At 53.5% G+C, this 19,435-nt stretch overlaps 1 protein-coding gene across 1 annotated transcript in view; it reads left to right on the top strand.

The window, feature by feature from the left end:
- The window catches only part of DLGAP4 (DLG associated protein 4), a 157,561-nt gene that overhangs the window by 42,558 nt on the left and 95,568 nt on the right, over positions 1–19,435 (top strand). Inside the window, exon 2 of the mRNA XM_058679637.1 lies at positions 5,596–5,810. The gene's annotated coding sequence lies outside the window, so the exon portion shown is untranslated. The remainder of the gene's footprint in view (positions 1–5,595; positions 5,811–19,435) is intronic.

Raw genomic sequence — 19,435 nt, 5'->3', positions numbered from 1 at the left:
GACAGTGCCCCTTGTCGCCTTGGAAAGCAGTAGTTATGTGACATCTTGGGCCCTGATACGGCAGCCGAGGAGGGGCAGGGGTGGCTCTGAGCCTCCAGGGCATGAGTTGGGCCTTGGGAATCCACACAGCCTGACTCTGTCTCCACTTAGCCACCTGCTGTGCAGCTGGAAGCTGGGAGGCTCCCATCACCTGCCAGAGCCTCAGTGTCCTCATCTGCCAGGTGGGTGACAGACAATGAACTGCAGGAAGGGCTTCCCTGTGGTGCCACATGGATTTGGCTGCTATGGCTGCCAGGCTGGTGTCCACAAAGCTGTGAGGGGCAGCATGGGCTGCTGTGCCCTGGGGAGTTTGAACCCAGAGGGAAAGCCACATAGGTTCCCGTAGCTGGGAGCAGCTGCCCATGCTTTGCTTCTGGGAACTAGAGCTGGGTGCGCTAGATTTGAGGGATGGATACAGGGTGCCAGTCTGGAGCTGTGACCTGTATGTGTGACCAACTTGGGCTGGTCAGTCCATGAGTTGGTAGGGCTGGCCAGGCCGTGGGAGAGCAAGGCAGCATTGCAGCCAAGGCCAGCCTAGGTCTTCTCTACACCAGCCATCTTTCTGTTGGCTGTGGGTATTTGCAGCAGCATGAGGATCTACAATCACTGAGCTTGTCTGTTTCTCACAGGCCCCACTTATGTATGGCCTCTCTCGCCACAATGAACAGTGGTCTGAAAATACTAAGTGGAAAATTCTAGAAACACTAGCTAAGAAGTTTTAAGTTGCATACTATCCTAAGCAGCGTGATGAAACCTGGTGCTGTCCCACTCCACCCAGCCTAGGATAGGAATCGCCCCTCTGTCTAGTGCATCCATGCAGTGTTCATGTCTTAATAATAATCCTTCTCACTATCTAGTGCATGGCTCAGAGCCCTGGATGCCTTGGTGAATTACAGGGCCGCTGGTGAATGGCGTGGCCACTTGGCAAGTCCTGACTGAGATGGCCCAAGCAGGGGGTGGGGTGTGGGCTACAGTGCCCAGGCAGAGAGGTGGGCGTGGAGGGGAGGGGGTCTGAGAGGTGTTTTGGAGGCCAGAGAGTAGGGCTGGGCTCCCTGAGGCGTGATGCTATGTCCAGAGTGATGCCAAACCTGGGGTGGCTGTGGGGTGAGCTGGGAAGTGAGGGAACAGTAGTGAAGCCACTGTAAGGGTTGAGGGGGTATGAAGACCTTAGAAGAGAGGCCTGGGAGGCAGTGGGGGGGTTGGGCTGCACATGGCAAGTCAGGGCGAACAGTGACTGAAACCTTTCCCTTTGCGGGTGGGCATGGGAGGGAAGCAAACAGGCCAGAGCAGACCTGGAACTGAAGAGGAGCTGACAAGCAGGGGAGGAGTCCAAGTCCCACAGTGGAAAAGCCAGGAAGATCAGTGTGAGGATGAGACATGGAGGTGCCAGGGCCCCACAGGAGGGACCTCCATATTTGCTGTTTCTAAAAGTGGTTTTTCCAGGTCAATACCACAGGTGGTTATTTAGCCACAAGGTCCTGTGTAAATCTGTTTTGTAAACTAAGTTTTGGGACAATAAATGCCATCTGTCATCACTGGCCCTGAGCAGCAAGATTGATTGACTGATTTGAAAGGCAGAGTGACAGAGAGGAAGAGAGACCTATCCACTGAGTCACTTCCCAAATACCCACAATAGTCTTGGTTCAGGCAGGCCAAAACCAGGAGCTCGGAAACCCATCCTGCTCTCTCGCATGGGTGTCAAGGGCCCAAGTACTTGGGCTGTCCTCTATTGCATTCCCAGCTCTAAGCAGGCAGCTGGATCAGAAGTGGAGCACCTAGGGCATGAACCAGAGCTCACATGGGATGCTGGAGCCGCAGGCAATAGATTAACCTAGGTCAGGTCCTTTTGGAAGGCCCTGTTGGATGTGGTTCCAAGGACCAGGGTGCACAGGGAAAAACAGGCCAGCCACAGGGGCCCAGTACAGGCAGCATCTGAGGAGAGAGGACGTGGCCTGGATGCCTGGGGGTAACAAAAACGGGCTTTGGGAGATGGTAATAAGTAGTAGACAAGATGACATACTTTACTCCCAGAGTGCTGAGAGAGGAGGGTGCAGCGGGAGCCTCTGGCCTCCAGGTCATTGAAGAGGATGCTGCTGGCAGTGGGCAGGGTCTCCTGGGAAGGTCACCCTCGGGCTCTGGACAGCAGAGAATGAGTTGTTCATGGGGGTACTGGCAGAGGGGCTACAGGGTCCTGGAACTCTGAGGGGTGAGCTGGGCTGGGGAGGACAGTGACTCAGAACCCATGGTGAGGGGTCAGCCGCCGTCCATGCAGCCCTGAGAGAATGTTTGGTGGATGACATGTTCACCTGCTTGTACCAGGTGCAGTGTGGGGCGGAGACCCAAGCTGACTGCCTCCCTGCCCCACGGGGCGGCCTTCCAGTGGAAGGCACTGGCTGCAAGCAGGTGAATTGCTGCAAGATGGCGCCTTACCTCAGCCAGGAAGGGATGTGACATCACAGCTGCGCCACTGTGCGAGGTCGGCGCTTTGAGTGCTCCTGATTCACAACTGAGCAACCAAGTTACAAAGAAATGAAGGCCACAGGCATTCCGCTGCATGGCTGGCTGAGCTGGGGCTTTCACCTGAAGCCCGGGCGCTAGGGGTCAGCATCCTCACTGCTGTACTGAGTTGGAGCGCAGTGACAAGGTCAGGGCTCAGCAGATCTGAAAGGGGACAGGGCTGGACAAGGCTCTTGGACATCAGGCGATCCACACTCCAGGCAGGAGAGGTATGGCACAAACGTCCTGAGGTCATGGAGGGACAGCACCTAGGCCAGTGTAGCTGAGGCCGAGGGCACCAGTGGGGAGTACAGGAGGGCCTGCGGTGTGGACAGGGTTGTCAGAATTGATTTGTGGTAGGTGTGGCCTTGCAGGGTTTGGCACTGAGGAAGGACAGGGTCTGAGTTGAGTTCTCAGCTGATTCTCCCCCATGCCGGGAGTGAAGGCAAAAGGAAGAGACCCATGAGGTGGTAGACTTCCAGGCCAGAGATGAAGATTGTTCCAGCCATGGTGCAGGTGCCTACCTCAGTTTCTTGACTTACTGTGAAGGTGCATCCTGCTAGCTGGGATATGGCAGGGGAGTGGGGGAGCAGCATCAGTCTGGATGGGCAGGGTGCTGTTGACTGGGACAGGGTACCTGTCAGGGGAGCCACTTCCTAGGTTCCCCAGGTGGCTTTTGGGGTTAGAAATCTAGAGGCACAGTAGCCACCCGACTGGTCCAGGCTCAGTTGGCTGTAAGGCAGTGGAGCTGGGACTGCGAGCCAAGTATGCACCCCTGGTTTCACTCCTTCCATCACAGATGTTCCCAGGGCACCTGCTGGGTGCCATGCCAGGATGATGAACCTGCTGAAGACATACCCTGCCCTTCCCCAGCCTTGGGAGCTCCCAGTCTGAGGGAAGAGGCAGCACCCAACCTTGAATGTGGAAGTGATAATCTCCCATCAGCACAATCCATGGCCATGAGGAGAAATCAAGGGACTCATGGGGGCAAGGCCTGACCTGGTTGGGTGTCAGGAAGGGCTTCCTGGAGGAGAACCCTGTGACATGCAAAGACAGCTAGTGCTGGGAGGTCTGTGGGAGAGTGGGAACATCTTGGGCAAGTACTGTCTGGTCTGCAGTGAGGGCCTGAAGCTGATGGGACTATGACTGTCTTCTGGGAAGCTGTGGGGTGTTTGTTTTAGTGTTGGATCATCCTAGTAGTTTAATTAGAATGGAATTCATGTGCCAAGCAATTTGCCCCCTTGAAGCTCAAGTGACTGTTTATAAGATGTGTGTCTATCACCACAGCCTATTTACGACATGTTCATCACCCCAAAAGGAAGCCACACTTTCTAAGTTGTCTAGTCCTACCCCCAGTAGCCCTGGACAGCCATGGAGCTCCATGCAGCCTGGGTCCCCTGTGTCTTGTTCTCCATCACATCCACGTGGAAAGTGGCAGTACCTAGGACAGCATCACGGAAGGCAGGAACCCAGGGCCCCCACCACTGGACCAGAGCAGAAATAGAGATAGGGGCTTGTTCTCTCCTTGGCAAGCAAGCGGTAGATTCCCTGGGGAACTGGGGTTCCCAGGTTAGGGGCCACATGCTGAACTCCTCCCTCCCTCTCTCTCACTTCTTTTCCTTCTGCCATGGGCTCCGGGTGACTGGCTCAAAGCGGAGACTCGGTCAGACTCCCAGCCTCTCCCAGGCTTTGGTGTTTCTTGTACCACAGTTTTCCCCACCCCTCTGCACCTAATGGAGTGTTTTTATGTGTCTTTAAGAATTGGTGCCCACTAACTGAGAACATGGTGAGTTTGGTGGTGTTGGTGCCTCCTGCTGTTTGAACCCCTTACATACACTTGGCTCCGCCTGGTTCTCTTAGCTGGCAATATTCTTAAGGGGTAGAGGGGGAATGGGGCAGGGAGGGGATTGTGGGGCAGCGTGGTGCTGGAACAAGATGCCTCCTGCTCAGCATGCCCGTTTCCTCCCTTGAAGGATGAGGCTACCGTTGCTGGGCTGTGGGACACTTGTCACAGGCATGGCCCAGAGCAGCTGCTGCTGGTTTACGGCCAGAGAGCCAGGAGGACTTCCCCAGTTGGGAGGATACCCAGTGGAGAAGGGATGTATCTCCCTGTCCCGCGGCCAGCAGCCCCTGCCTCCCTGTGCCCAAGTGAGCAGTCCCTCGCAGGGTAAAAAGGAGTTCTGATGCAGTCTAACGACTCAGGTTCTGTGTCCCTATGCCAGCGTTGTCTGTATTTCAATCTTGGGGTCTGTAAAATGGGAGGGCAGGGAGCACAGGGAAGCCACTGAGTCCTTCGAGGCAGGCAAGAGGCTCCTTGGGGAGGAGGGTGTGGGCTGAAGGGGCCTTTTCTTCTCCCAGGAGGGCCTGGCTCTTACTGATTTGAAGCTACAGGCAGGTGCAGCGACTCCTGCTTTAGAGTGGGTGGGGCAGGACACCTGGCCTCCCTCTGCTCGCACACACGTCGCGCCAGGTGGGCGGTGTAGAGGAGGCAGTGCAAGTGCTGGGGACAGAGGAGGAGCCTGCGTGAAGCATCTGCCTACCAGGTGCCGGATGTCTCACCTACATCATCGTCCTGGTCCTCATAGTGACCCCCCGAAGACCCTCTTCTTCCCCCTACACAATTGGCTCAAAGACAGGAAACCATTTGTTTGCCTCATGTCTCCCAGCAAGAAGTGAGGGTTTGAACTTGTTTCTGTGACTCCAGACCCTTCCCTAACACACCCTGTCCAGGAAAAAGGAGGGAGGAGCAGGTGGGGGAAGGATTTAAATCTTTGGAAGCCCCGCTTCCCGGCTGCCGTGGGGATCCTGTGGGTGGTGGGAATGGTGTTGTGAATATGCATGATATGCAAATTCGCCCCTGAAGCACCCTGTGGGGGCCTGGGAGCGGGGTGCTGGAATGCTTTGGAAAATGTAGGCAGTGTTGTACAAACACTCAGGTTTCTATGACAACCGTTCCTCATTGTCCCTGTCTCTTGTGTCCCCAAGGTCTGTCCCAGGGTCTCCAGGTGGAACTGTATCCAGGGCTCCTCCCTAATGACCTGTTTATCCCTGTTCCCACAGGTGCTGGTGCCCTCCTTTCTGCTGGGTGCCTGGTGGCCTGGTGTGTGCCCAGGACCCAGCAGGGCCCCTGTCCTGCTCTTCTTCCTGCCATCACATCTGATCCTGTGCCTGGAGGCATGTGTGTGCCAGCCCTTGGTCCAGCACCTGTACCTGAGGTGACACCCACTGGGTCCCACCGAGTTCCCGTTTTTCCTGTGCACGAAGTTCCCTGGTTGGTAAGTAGCTGCACCCACCAGCCGCCCACCTGTGCCTGGCACAGTTGGAAAGTACCCAGCTGCCGCCCTCCCCAGGACCCACGTGCTGGCAAAGAGGCCTCAGTGTCTAGCCACGATTGATAGTCTGGCTGGCTTGTTAGGGCTGCTGACAGTCTGCCATCTGACAGAGGAAATGGCCCTGGGATGGGGGCAGGAGGTGGGGACATGCCATGCACCTAAGGGTGCCCAGCAAGCCCAGCCTGTCTACTACCTCCAAGGCCAGCTCTTAGCTGGGGCAGGTGCGCAGCAGAGGTCTAGGGCCTGTTAGCTCTCAGTGGGGCTGAGTCAGGGCCCTGGTGTTCCTCCTGTTCCTACTCCTCAGGCCCCTAATTGTATAACAGCCTCTGATCACCCATGCAAGTGTCGCTGTCCACCTGCTGCTTTCCCAGCTCAGGCCGAGGATTCCACTGCCCCTCTCATCACAGTACTCCTGTGGCAGGGACCTGTTTCCCTCCTCCACTTGGTGCCAGAGCACAGCATCTGGTGCGACGTCTCATGGTTACCACCACCTCCCCAGGCCCTGCTGGGCATGATCAACCAAGCTGGGAATTGAAGAAGCTTAGGTTTGCCAAGATCAAGAGCTACCCCAGGGCCACCCAGTGTCCACCCAGCATGACCTACGGCTGTTGGCTCATGGTCTGCCTCCTCATCTTGCCCCAGTTTCCCCAGTGCTGGGAGCACCTACTCCTTTTGCCCTGGAAGCCAGCTGCTGGCCCACATTGGGTCCACAGGGGATACTCTCAGCTGGGGCAGGGATGGGATGAAGAGGAGAGGCCCCAGAACCTGCTATACAACTGCTGGATACTGCTGGACACTCTCTGGAGGCAGCAGTGAGTCCTGGCCATTGGCAAGGTGGCCAACCCCGCTCACTGTCTGGCCTCCCTGAAGGTAGAAAAGGGAAGAGACTCGTGAATATGTATAATATGCAAATGTAAAAAGATGCTGAAGTCCCTGTGCAGCTCGCTGCCGATCGAGTGTGTGGAAGTGTTTCTTGGAGAATGGGGAAATGCACACTGTTGCTGTGCCAATCTGGCACTCGCAGGCATGCAGAAGGCCTGGCTAATTAGTACCCCCCACCCAGGTCCTGGTCTGTCATGGCAGGGGCAGACGGACGGCTGTTGTGTTAGGCAGAGCAGGGATACAGGTGCCATGTGCACACACACACCACAGCCTGTGAGCCACAAATTGCCACGTGTGCCTGGCGTTGCACTGATCACTCAGCACCCTCCATCAGATCAGGGAGGCTGCTGGGCAGACTGAGGCATAGCGGGGAGTGGCTACAGTTCAGTGCTCCTCCCACCCCACCCCACCGGGGCCAGGCACTGGGAACGCAGCTGGCGTGTGTGGCCCAGTGACGGAGAACGGAATTCCTTGGCACGAACCAGGAGAGCAGCCGTCGGCATCGCGTGGAAGGATGGAGGCCGGGGCGGCAGCGAGGGAGGTGTTACTGCTGCTATTTTGCTAACAGGCTGGTTATTTTAAAATGCAGCCGGAGCCAGAGCTGGGGACCGGGATGGGGGATCTCTGTGGCCAGAAAGAAAGAGGCTGCCAACAGTCCAGGGACCTGAGGGCGGAGCACAGCAGCCCTAGTGCTGTCTTCCCCTCTGTTTGTAAACCAGTCAGTTCTGTCAGGGTCTGAGAGAGGACCACCTGCATGGAGAAGAGAGAGATTGGGTGAGAGAAGCCTTGGGGCTCTGGGACTGGCATGCACTGGGCAAGGGCTTGGCAGAGAATGTCTTGAGCCCTGAGCAGGGCACTTGCTCTGCCAACAGGCTCCAGGCACAGGCATTTGTGCTGCTCAGGGACGTCCCTCCTTCCCGCGCCCACCCCCCACAGAGGCTAAGGGAGAAACTGAGTCCACTGCCACTCAAAGAGCAGAGCAAAGTAAAGTTAGCACAGGGATGTTGCCAAGACAAAGTGTGGGAGCAAGGACCGAGCACTTAAGACCCAAAGGGTGACGTGGATCCGCAACCCCTTCCCCAGCCCCATGCGTGCACTGCTGGGTGGATGGAACCATTTGTCCCCCGCCTGGGGACTGGTTAAATCCATCCCATCGCAGCTATCCAGCGGCACCCGCTGCAGCTGCTGGAAACAGGGCCATGGAGCTAAATTTACTGTCGCAGAGAGAACTTCATAGTGAGCTGTGGAGTTCAAAAACACTCAAAGGAGGCTATGGAACAGCATGGCAGCATGCTGCCGGCTGTGTGAGAACCAGCCGTGCCAGAGCTCCTGGGGAGGTGGCCCTGGCCAGCTCCACAGTCCTTTGGCTTGTCTGCATTTGGAGTCTGCTGAGTGTCAGGACTTGAGGGGGGAACCGGATGTTTGGAGGTGCCACGGCCCTGCCAGGAACGCCAGCCTCTCCTCCTGCTGACATCAAGAAAATGGGACAAGGCGTGGCCTGGAAACAGCAGATCTGGGTCGTGCCTCAATTGCACTACTTCTTGGCTGTGTGACCTTAGGCTGGGCGCTCACCCTCTCTGTGGCTGTTTTCATGGAAACAGAGACAGAAACAGCATCAGAGGGTGGGTCCCGGGCACAGGTGAGTTTAACACATAGAGGGCCAGGGAGATGTCACCATCGTTCTATCACGGACAACTGCTGCCTTTACCCCCTTGATCACCGTATTCTCAGTGTGACCTGCTGTGGTCTCCCCAGGCTGGCCGCCCCGCTCAGTCACTGGGGGTTATGCTGTTTGGATACACAGCTCTCTTTCACTAGGTGGGATGGACAGCTCCACTTGGGACACACTCCAGCTGGATCCCAGGTCAAATCCCCACATACTCTGAACCCCCCTCCCTCCATACTGTTACTTGTACCTGCCAGCCAGCAACCTCACCACAGACCCTGTATGGAAGCACCCTGTCCCAGGGTCAGTGGTGTGTGTGTGTGTGTGTGTGTGTGTGTGTTTTAATAACTGCTAAACCCAGGCTGACAGATAGTAGGCACCCGGTGGGCACCTGGGGAATCTCTTGTTTCAGGAGGGAGACTCACACCCCTGCCATGTTAGAATCCTCCTTGTCTGTAGCCCAGTGGGTGCAGGTGGAGGCCTTTCACAAACAGGTGCTTTGATGATGGTGGTCATTTAGCGACCACCCAATTATCTCCCTCCGAGATGGCTGAATATATCCTGTTCAGCCAGACAATTGTGTCCACCACTACTGTTGACAGCACTGCAGTTCTGGGCTGGTTGACATGGAAACACATCCATAGTGCATTGTGCAGGGAGTGATCAGAGAGTCAAAGTGATACATGTTGTGTGAGGAAGAGGGTTGCTACTCGGATTCTTCTCATTTATGTCATGAAAAATGTGCATAAACATACACACGTATGTGTATGTGTTTATATATGTATGCATGTGTGTGTAAATTACAAATGCTCCCACTCAAAACAGTCGCCAGCTGTTCATGGTGATCTCTGGATGGTGAGGTCGGGTGAACTCTGTTTCTGTTTTCACTCATATTATTCAGGGTCTTTAAAGTACAAGTGATGGGTGGCTGCAGAGGCATAGCAAGCTAATCCTCCACCTGCAGCACTGGTATCCCATATGGACATTGGTTCAAGTCCCGGCTGCTCCACTTTCTGAGACAACTCCCTACTTATGGTCTGGGAAAGCAGAGAGAATGGCCCAAATCCTTGGACCCCACACAGGAGACCTGGAAGAAGCTCCTGGCTTCAGATAGTCTCGGCCCTGGACATTGTGGCTGTTTGAGGAGTAAACCAGTAGATGGAAGATCTCTTCCCACTCCCCACCTCTCTACCTCTGACTCTGAAGCTAAATAAATAAATCTTTAAAAAGAAAACTTAAAAAAAAAAATACAGGGGATAGAAAGCTTGTCCCAAATGGGATTAAGCAAAAATGAAATTTATTGGGTTATAACTGTAGTCCAGAAGTGTGGCTGGCTTCAGGCTCAGCTGGATCCAGGGTTGCTGACAGTATCTGCAGGATCTCACTTCTCCCACCATTTTTTGTAGGTTCTTGTTAGGTCTTTTTATTTGTTTATTTATTTATATTTTTAATTTTATTTTTTAATAATGACTACATGGTTGCCCGAGACCTGCTCCAGCTGACTGAGAGCTTGCAAAGGATGCGTGGATCGGCGAGACTGTAAGAGAAAAAGATAAGACACGGACCACTATGGCTTGATGCTCATAATGGACAACTCAGAAAAGCTGCCTTCTTTATTTATACACAAATCATCACAAGCTTTTGTACAATATCCAATTGTTTCATTTTTACATCATGATTAAGAGAATACAAAAAACAATCCTAAGGAAAACATTTTCAACAATCATTACTCATTGAAACCTGCAGTCACCTGGCTAAAGCCAGAAACTCCACAGATGGCAGTGCATGTGGTCACATAGTGACAAATGATTTACTTATACTTAAAATCAATTTTTACTAAACACAAGCAAACTAATATTGCTTAGAATATTAAGAGTACAGAATTAAAAGATCATAAAAGGATCTTATAAAAGCATATAACATAGATTCTTTGCTAAATCTTATAATCAAGTCATGTATTAATTACCGTCACCTTCACCTAGTACTGATTCAATTGTTTTTTGTTCTTTTGTTAAAAGGCAGTGAAAGGGATCAAGGCAGCTCAGCCAATTTACAGAGGGCCTTTACAAGAAACTTCCTTTTATCTATATAAACTGTTTTCTTTCCCTAAATATAAGTGCCAATATAAGAGAAAAGTTTTTATAAATTGATTTCTTTCCCTAAACATAAGTGCCAATATAAGATAGAGATTTTAAGCCACTTTGAGGGGGTTCACATTTGTTTCCCTTTAAAAGATGCCGCATATACTTTTGCTTTCTATGGTGAGAAACTAGAATACGTCATATCATGTGCTGTAACAGTTCGAGGCGCATGGTAAACAAACTCTTTGTACCACCATTATTGCCATCAGTTGCAAGATATTATCAAGCCATTTCTTAAGGAAAACATTACTTATACTAGGGCAAATTCCAGGACAAAAGTGGGCACATAACAGGATGTTTGGAGACATTGTGGGCTCAATTGTACTATTGTATACTTTTAGCTGTGTGTCATAGCCTTACGTCGCTAAAGATGTTTTTATCATAACATGATTGATCAATCTGAGGTGTCATACCAGTTACAGGAATCACTTCACATTAGCAGAAAAACAACAACAACACCCTCTGGAGAATTCTATGAAACATCAGAGAGGTGATTGAGTGTCCATACAATGGGCTGAGACAGCAATGAGGTGACCAGAGACATTCCGCTGGGCCTTGCCTCGCTGCTAGAAACTCCTTGTAGCCTTGCTAACCAAGGAGCAGTGCTCATTACACACCCATGCCATCCGACCCAACTGCATGGCTCCCCACACATGGTTGATCAGGGTAGAAAGGATTAAGGCTTAGGGAAAATTGGATGAATTCATTGCTTCCAGATTTGCTATTTCTTCCTGTTGTTCCTGGGGGAAGGGGAAACAAAGGGGAAAACCACTCAAGACTTTCCACACATCCCAGTACCCAGGGACGAGGAACCACCTCATCTCAACCCAGAGTCTCAATGTGTACATATTCCAAAGGTTCTGTCCAAGAGGTTTGGATAGTTCTGGAATGCTGCCGATTTCACCGATCCGAGGATGATGTCACCCTCCCAATGTCCTTTGGTTCCATTCACCAAGATTTTTTGCTGTCATCATTTGAGGTAGTTGATAAGCTAGTTCTATTCTTCTGCTACAGCACCAAATGTTTTGCCATATTCTCCTTTTACAACAGGGCCTGTGTCACTGCTCCACCTTTTTCATTAAGTAGGACATGTTCTTGCAGGCAAGTTCAAATACCCAGGCTAGGTGTCCCAAGCATTGCCCCATCCCCACCCCTGGGGCTCACGAACCTCATATCCACCTAGTATGTGGGTCCTAGGACCCAGGCCAGAATACCCAAGCCCCACCAGATCCCCCACCCCTGGGGTTCATGAAACCAAGACCTACCTAGAAGACGGGCCCCAGGATCTGAGCCAGTTGACCCATATCCCACCAATTCCCCTATCCCTGGGGCTCAGGAACCCATCCACTACCACACAGATGGACCTCATGACCTGAGCCAAGCTACCCGAGCCCTGTCCCTGGGATTCACGTACCTGGCCCCCGCTGAACCCAGCTGGCATGACTTACCTCACCTCAGTATCTGCAGTCTTATTGTGCAGCCTGGCCTAGTCGAATCTGCCCCCTGTTCCAGCTCCTGTTGGTGGGTGCTGCAGCCTCTCCCAGCCCAGCCTGATTGCTATCCTGGTCCTAATGTGAACTGGGTGCTGTTGCGGCCCAATCTGGCTCCTCCTTCCCTCTGCCCTGGCTCTCAGATGTATTTACTCTTAAATTTATTTATTTAATTTAAAAATTCTTTTTAATAGGTTTAACATAGTTTGTAGATAAAATTCTAAGAATATAATGATAGTCACTTTCTGTACAACCTTCTTTTAAGATTTACTTTATCTATTTGAAGGAGGGAGAGAGAGATCTATTTGTTCATTCTCCAGATGGCCACAATAGGCTGAGCCAGGCCAAATCCAGGAGCCCAGAACTCCATCCATGTCTGCCATGTGGGTGTCAGGGGCCCAAATACCTGGGCCATCTTTTGCTGCATTATGAGGGAGCTGGATCAGAAGTGGAACAGCCAGGACTTGAACCACCACTCATAGGATGCCGGTATTGCAAGTGGCAGTTTAATGTGTTGCACCTCAGTGCGAGCCTGTCTCCTGGTTTTTTGACATTGTTTCCTCTAGGCTATTCCATGTTCTTAGAGAGTTCTTCTGTCCAGGTAATAACATGCTGTCTCAGGGGCTGGCATTGTGGCACAGTGGATAAAGTCCCTGCTTGTGGCACCAGCATCCCACATGGGTGCAAGTTCATGTCCTTTCCATCCAGCTCCCTGCTGATGGCCTGAATAAAGCAGTGGCAGATGGCCTAAGTGCTTGGGAGACCTGGAGGGAGCTACTGGGTCCTGGCTTTGGCCTGACCCAGCCCCAGCTACTGCAGCCATCTGTGGAATGAACCAATAGATGCAAGATCTCCCCCACCTCATCTGTAACACTATCAGATAAGTGTTTCAAACAAAAATCCTATCTAAGCCTTCATGCAGATTGTAAGATCAAAAGCCCGTTCCATACTGTTCTTGCTGCAACCCATGTGTTTTTATGTTTTGTTTTTCTTTTCATTTCTTCCACATAGTTTCTTTTCTCTTGTTGAATTCTTCGCTGGCTCATGGAACGCACAGTGGCATCATTTTGCCCGAAAGGCTTTTGTGCTTTCTTTTTCATTTCTTCATCGATATGTTGGTTATTCAGTGGTATGTTGTTTGACTCCGTGTTTCTGTAAATTTTTTGTCTTAACTTCATTCTTGCTGTCGACTTTTTTTCATGGCATCTCATTTAAGGGAATGTATAGTGACAGATTGAAGATACAGTGCAGTATGCATCTCTACTTCCAAATCAAAAATGGACTCCCAATAAAACTGTTGGATATATCTTGACAATAGGATGCTGGGCTGTCTGACATTGTCTGTACCAGCAATGTCAGGGCACAATTAACAGACTGATGAACTTACGACTGCTAATGAAGGACTATACTATTGTAATAATATATGGAAAATCAGTCATGAGGTGGAAATTTGGGGAGGGAGTTGGGAAATCCCAGACCCTATGGAATTGTACCATAAAATTCAAAATCTTAAAAATAATAATAATGCTGCTCAAGGGACTAAACAAGGCTTTTCCCACTGAGAGGTGAAACACAAAGCTTGCAACTGAGGGAGACTTAGTCTCATGGTCTTATTTGTGGAATATGCCCACCTGTCAATCAGTCATGTTGCTAAAAGGGCAGTCAGGGCTCTGACTGGCAGTCTGGGCCTAGGCACTACCCCTCCCCCACTGGGGATGGAGTCCTCAGAACCTCAGGAGTAATGGGGAGGGAAAGAGTGGCACCCCCACCAGGCAGCACCAGCTCCTTCCCTGAGCCCCCTCTGCGAGGGGGCATGGCCATCAAGGGACTGAGGGGTGGAGCGAGTCTTGAACCCTGCCCCACCTGTCTGCTGCTCACCAGTGTTGGAGTAACGGAGCAGGGTCCTGGCCCTGCAGGATCTGGGCCTCGGGGGTGTACAGGTGATCTGTCTGCCATGTGGGAAGTGGATATGGCACAGGAGCTGAGGCTAGTCTTGGGCAAGGAAGACTTCCTGGAGAAGGTACTGCCTTATGCTGAGGAGTCTAGCCAAGTACTGGATGGGCATTTGAACAGGAGAAACAAGTCCAGAGCCCAGAGCCTGATGGAAGAGGAGAAGGGACAGACAGCCACCAGATGAGAAGGGGCAGCCCAGGACCCAAGGACTTTTAATGCCAGAGGAAGAGCTAAGACGTGATGCTGATGCAGTGGATAGCTGTGACAGAGGGCAGCTCTCAAGCAGCCTGCTGGGGACACAACCTGGGGGCTCAGCTTGAGAAGGGAAGGAGAGAAAGAGGCCTAAGGTGTCTACTGGTTTCCCTCCCTCCCACCTGGCATTGGAGTTCCTGTCCCAAGGTACCCAGCGGCTGCTTGTACGTTCACAGGAATGGGGAGTTCAGTCTTTGTTCCTGCTATACTTGTTAGAAAGCTTGTTTGCAGGATCCAAATCCATGTTGCTCAGGGGTGTCTCTCTAGTGGCCTGTCCAGAGGATGGGCAGAAGGGAGCAGGAGGCTGGGGAGCCCTGGGACCACTGAGAGAGTGGGATGGGGGTGGAGAGAGGACAAGAGCGACTTCTACCACACATCTGGGGCCCCAGCCCGTTTCCCAGGAGCCTCTTACAGAGAAACCGAGACTGAAGAGAGAGAGACCAGGCCACTCGTGCAGTAACCGCAAGCTCAGAGGCAGGGTCTGCCCCTCTGGCCCTCTTCCCACCCTGCAGGTGGTGTCTGGCTGCCTTATCTGCTGGGGCATGCATAGCTCTTTGCTGATAGCTGCAGCTGCCCCCACATCATTCCCTGGTTCCCTTCTCCCCCGCCTCAAGTGCTCAGTGACCCAGTGACTCCTGGCCACTTGTTTACAGACACGTAAGGGATGCCTCTAACCCCTCTGTGCATCGCAGTCCCTGTAGCTTCACTGCATGCTAACTGTGCACTGGCTACAGGGATGTATCCACACACGCCCTGCCTGGGGTAACCCTGGGCTCCACCACCAACAGTGCCAGTGGGACATGGAGATCAGAGATCGGGCCCGATGGCTCAGGGATCTCTGGGACCAAAGCAGTTGATTCCATCCCTCTGAACACATTATGGTTAGAGACCCTGGGGAGGAGTGAATGAGGCAGGTGTGCCAGGTGGAGTGGACCCCACCCCTGCCTGCCTGCTGTGAAAGCTGGAAGGTCCTGCCAGGGCTGCCAGGGTGCCTGTACCTCAGACAGCTCCAGTTCTTGGCAAAGGAGTTTGAACTCAATCCTTAGGGTGGTGGGGAGCCCAAGGAAGGCAGTCTGCATGTTGGAAGATCGTCACTTGAGGCTGGAGCTGGGGGAAGAGCGATTTGGGCGGCAGTGCCCAGCAGGGTGAGTAACAGGGGAAGGTGGCCTGATCTGGGCACAGGGTGCTCCAAGAGGGCCCAGTGAAGGTCACAGTTTACCATGAGAACAGGGTGGTGATAGCTTCGGGACCCTGTGGCCCAGTGTGGACCCACATCCCAGCACACACTGACTCAGTTCCCCAGGTGACACTTTTGGGGACCTCATCTGATTGGTGAGCCAGAGCAGTAGCCTGCTGAGACCTACAGGCCCCTATGTCCCTTCCGAGTGCCTGAGGAAAGTGTCTCCCCCGCGGGGACACTTTTGGTCAGCTCCTCTGGAACATGGAGGTGATGGCGGCACCTCCCGGGGTTACAAAGCGACCATGAGGGATGCACAGGCTTGTGTTTGGGAACCAAAGGCTGTCATGCTGACTGTGGTCAGGGGGCAGAAATGGGCATGGGAGCTGATGGGCCCTAAAATCCCAGCCTCCAGCATGGCAGACTCTGAGGCCAGCAGAGGAAGCTAGCCGGACACCTGGAGAAGGGAAGCCAAGGACCTCCAGGGCAAGAGTTTGCTCTGGCCACTCCACATCTGTTGGGACAGGCAGGGTGTATGGCTGGCACCCACAGGCAAAACTCTGGGGCAAGAGATCCCAGATCTGTCTAGGAAAACCCTGTGGGGACCAAAAGCTCCCTGTCTCTGGGAACGCTTGAGCAGCAGATGCACCGCAAGCTTGGCAGAGTCTGCCGTGTGTTTGTGACTCAGCCCTCCTAGAGCATCTCTAGCACCCTGTTCTTCCTCCTCTGGGCCTCAGCTTGCTCATCTAGGAAATGGAATTAGTGGAGGCCCCTGTTGTGGTCACAGAGTTGAGGTAAATTTCTCCAGATAGAGCATGTATAGCAGGGCAGCCAGCATGCCCTCGCCCTGACTCCAGACCAACCCCAGGACCCCGCTTTCTGCCCTTCTCATTGCCACTGTCTCCCGTCTCCTGCTCCCCCTGCCCCATGTCCCCAGGAGGTGGCAGGGATTCCAGACCCTCCTAGGCCCCTTTTAGCTCCTGCCGGAGTGCGAGCTGGCGGGCTGGGGCGGCGGGCGCCATCCGCCTCCCATATGCTTCCTGCTATTTAGAGGAGCACTCTCCCTGCGTGCGTCCAACCACACGGGCTGACATTTCCAGACAGACGCGGGAGTCGGCTCTTGAGGGGATTGGCAGATAAATTTGGCCCAGGCTGTTGGGAATATCTTAGCCTTGCTAGGGAAGTGGAGCCCAAGCCCAGGGGCTTCTGTCCACCACATGGCTCCCTACTGCTCCCGCCAGCCCAGTGCCCCAGGAGAGTCTGCCGGGGAAAGGCTCTGTCCTGACCTCCCTACCCCCGCCCACAGACCAGCAGGAAACAGGGAGAGGCTCCTCGCAGCTCCCCAAGATTCCTGGGCATGACCCCACTCAGCCTGGTGCAGGAGCAGGTGTGGGATCAGAGACCAGAGCTCCAGGCCCCTCATGGTCTCTGTGACCGTGGGCAGCTGGTGCCGCTCCCTAGGCCTCCTCTTCACCTGTGAAGTGGGAGTAATTAGAGCACCTGGTGTGTGCTCAGTGCACAACACACAGCAGCTACTTCCACCACCATCATCCTCCTCGGGGCATACCGGGACCTCAGTAAATGCTGTTGTTTTTCTCTTCTTCCCTGTCTTTGTGGCTACTTAGGGAACACAGGGCCATTTCACACTTGGCTCAGGTGGGGTGGGAAAAGCAACAGGTGCCTGGACTGCGAGAGCAAGGACAGTGGAGGCTGTAGCACCCAGCCAACCTGCCCACCCACCCAACACACACACATAGCTCGCTCTGTCCTAACATCTCTCCCTGCACTGGAGTCTGAGATGCCCATCTGCTCAGGTTTAATGGATGGAAGCAAAGAGGAAGGCCAGGAGGCCCTGGGCCCTCTGCTGGCGTGGCTGGCAGTGGAGGCAGGGTGCTATATGCTAACTGCAGCAGGATGTGGCCAGCCAGGAAACTGGAGTGGAAAGTGGATGACAGCTACATAGAAAGCAGGTTTGAGCTTCATTTGGCTCCTGCTGCTGAACCCTGAGTACCAGACCTCAGACCCAGCCTGGGGAGACTGCTGCCAAGTAGGCAGCTCTGGTTTGAGTGAAGGGAGGTGCGGGAGTGCAGATAACCAAGAAGACAAGATTCTGGGTCCAGCCCACATAGACCCAGGGGCTGACAAGGGGGCAAGAGTGGGCCTGTGTGGCCAGGTGGATGAGGGATGAGCTGGTACTGACCCTGGGAGTGCCGGGCAGGGAGGAGGAATGAAGTCAGGTATGGGGCCTTGGAGTCTTGAATGCCAGGCTGTCTGCAATGCTGGGCCCAAACCCAGCCAGCGCTGTATGCAGAGTGGAGGGGGAGTGGGCGGGCAGCCAGCCCTGTGTGCAGGAAGAGAGGCCCAGCAAGCCCTGTGTGCAGGGGGGAGGCAGGCAGTGGGGCAATGCCCAGCAGGAGAGGCAGGCAAGCAGAGAGAAGGTTTCTGGCATCTAGCCAGACATATTTGAAGGGAGGATGTGAATCTGTATGCAAATGTAGGATTTCAGGATCAGGTGAGAGAGGAGAAATCAGGGGAGAGGGGAACATGGAACCAGACATGAGCGTGTGAGGGCAGAGCCAGGCACAGAGGTGTGCAGGGCCTCCCCCAGGTGACAGAATGAGCACAGACTCCAGTGTCACACACAGCAACCAGTCCCATAGCTGTTTACTTGCATGTGACTCAGAAAACAAAATATTGCTTGACCTCTCTGAGCCTGTGAGAGTCTCACCTGGCAGGTCGTCCAAGGCCAGTGCAAGCCATACTTGGCATGTGCCTTCCCCTCTCATGGCTGCAAAAGGGCTGTGCCACCTCCAACTGCTGTTTCTGAGTCCCAGGTAGAGGCTGCCTGCTGGCCCAGTCTGCCTGAAAGACAGTAGCTGTCCTGGGGACCCCCAAGCACTGGACTTCTGCCTACTTGTCTTTTTTTCTGCCAGTTGTGATCACATCATCACTCTAGGAACAGCTAGCAGGGTCACTCCCAGTGCTCACCTCCTGGGGGCTCTTGGGAAGAGCCCACAAGGTCCTCTTCGTGCGTAGAACAGTGAGCACTGGGAAGGAGCAAGCTCTCGGCCAGCACTGGCTGCCCTCCTCTCCCCCGACCTCTGTGACAGGCGCCATGGGCCTGCAGGCAGTCACACTGATGCTGCTGAGACAGAGGGCATGTCACGACCCTCACCGCCAAGCACACAGGAGGCTGGCACAGAGGCGGTCTGCAGGGCTAGCAGAGGGTTAGGGTAAGCCCAGGCGGGGATCTCCTGGGAGCCCCAACAGACAGAAGATCCCTGCCCAGTCTCCATTGTCTACCCCTACCCACTCCAGTGCCTGAATCTAGTGACTTCCCGACAGCATGGGCTGTGGCATGTGGTGGATGGCTGTGGTAGGTCCTTGGGCGACAGGTGCATGTGGCTTTACTTCTTGAGATCACAAAGTGGCCAAGTTGCCTGGGGTCAGAGGGTAGAAGTCTTCTGGCTTTTTCATCTTTGGTCAGTTTATTGGTACATCTCAGCCTTTGGTTTCTTTTGTTCTCCGCAGCCTCCCCACCCCTCCACACACACACACACACACTTTTTTTTTTGTAAAGATGTATTTATCTGCTTGAAACTCAGAGTTACAGACGGGACTTCATCTAGTCTCCTATGGGGCTGTTGGAGGGGGCGGGGGCAGAGCCCTAAGCATTTGTGGCCACTTTCTGCTGCTTTCCTAGGCTCATTAGCAGAGAGCTTGATTGGAAGTGGAGCAGTTAGGACTCAAACCTGCACCCATATGGGATGTTGGTGTTGCAGGTAGCAGGCTATCCTGCTCCACCATGGTACCAGTCCCTGAGCCTTGGTTTTACAACCAACAAAGTGGGTACAACCATCCTTGCAGTGTCTTCCCTTTAAGACTTCCATGTAGTACATAGCAAGTGCTCAGCATTGGTAGTGCTTATCATTGCTGACCTCGTGCTTCCCTTAATGGGATGGACAGAGCTGGCATATCTGGCAGCGCCATTGTGTGCCAGGCTTAGT

This window comes from Ochotona princeps, chromosome 22, assembly GCF_030435755.1.
Source record: "Ochotona princeps isolate mOchPri1 chromosome 22, mOchPri1.hap1, whole genome shotgun sequence".
Classification (NCBI taxonomy): domain Eukaryota; kingdom Metazoa; phylum Chordata; class Mammalia; order Lagomorpha; family Ochotonidae; genus Ochotona; species Ochotona princeps.
The sequence above is the reverse complement of the archived record's forward strand: the minus strand, read 5'-3'. Positions and strand labels throughout refer to the sequence as shown.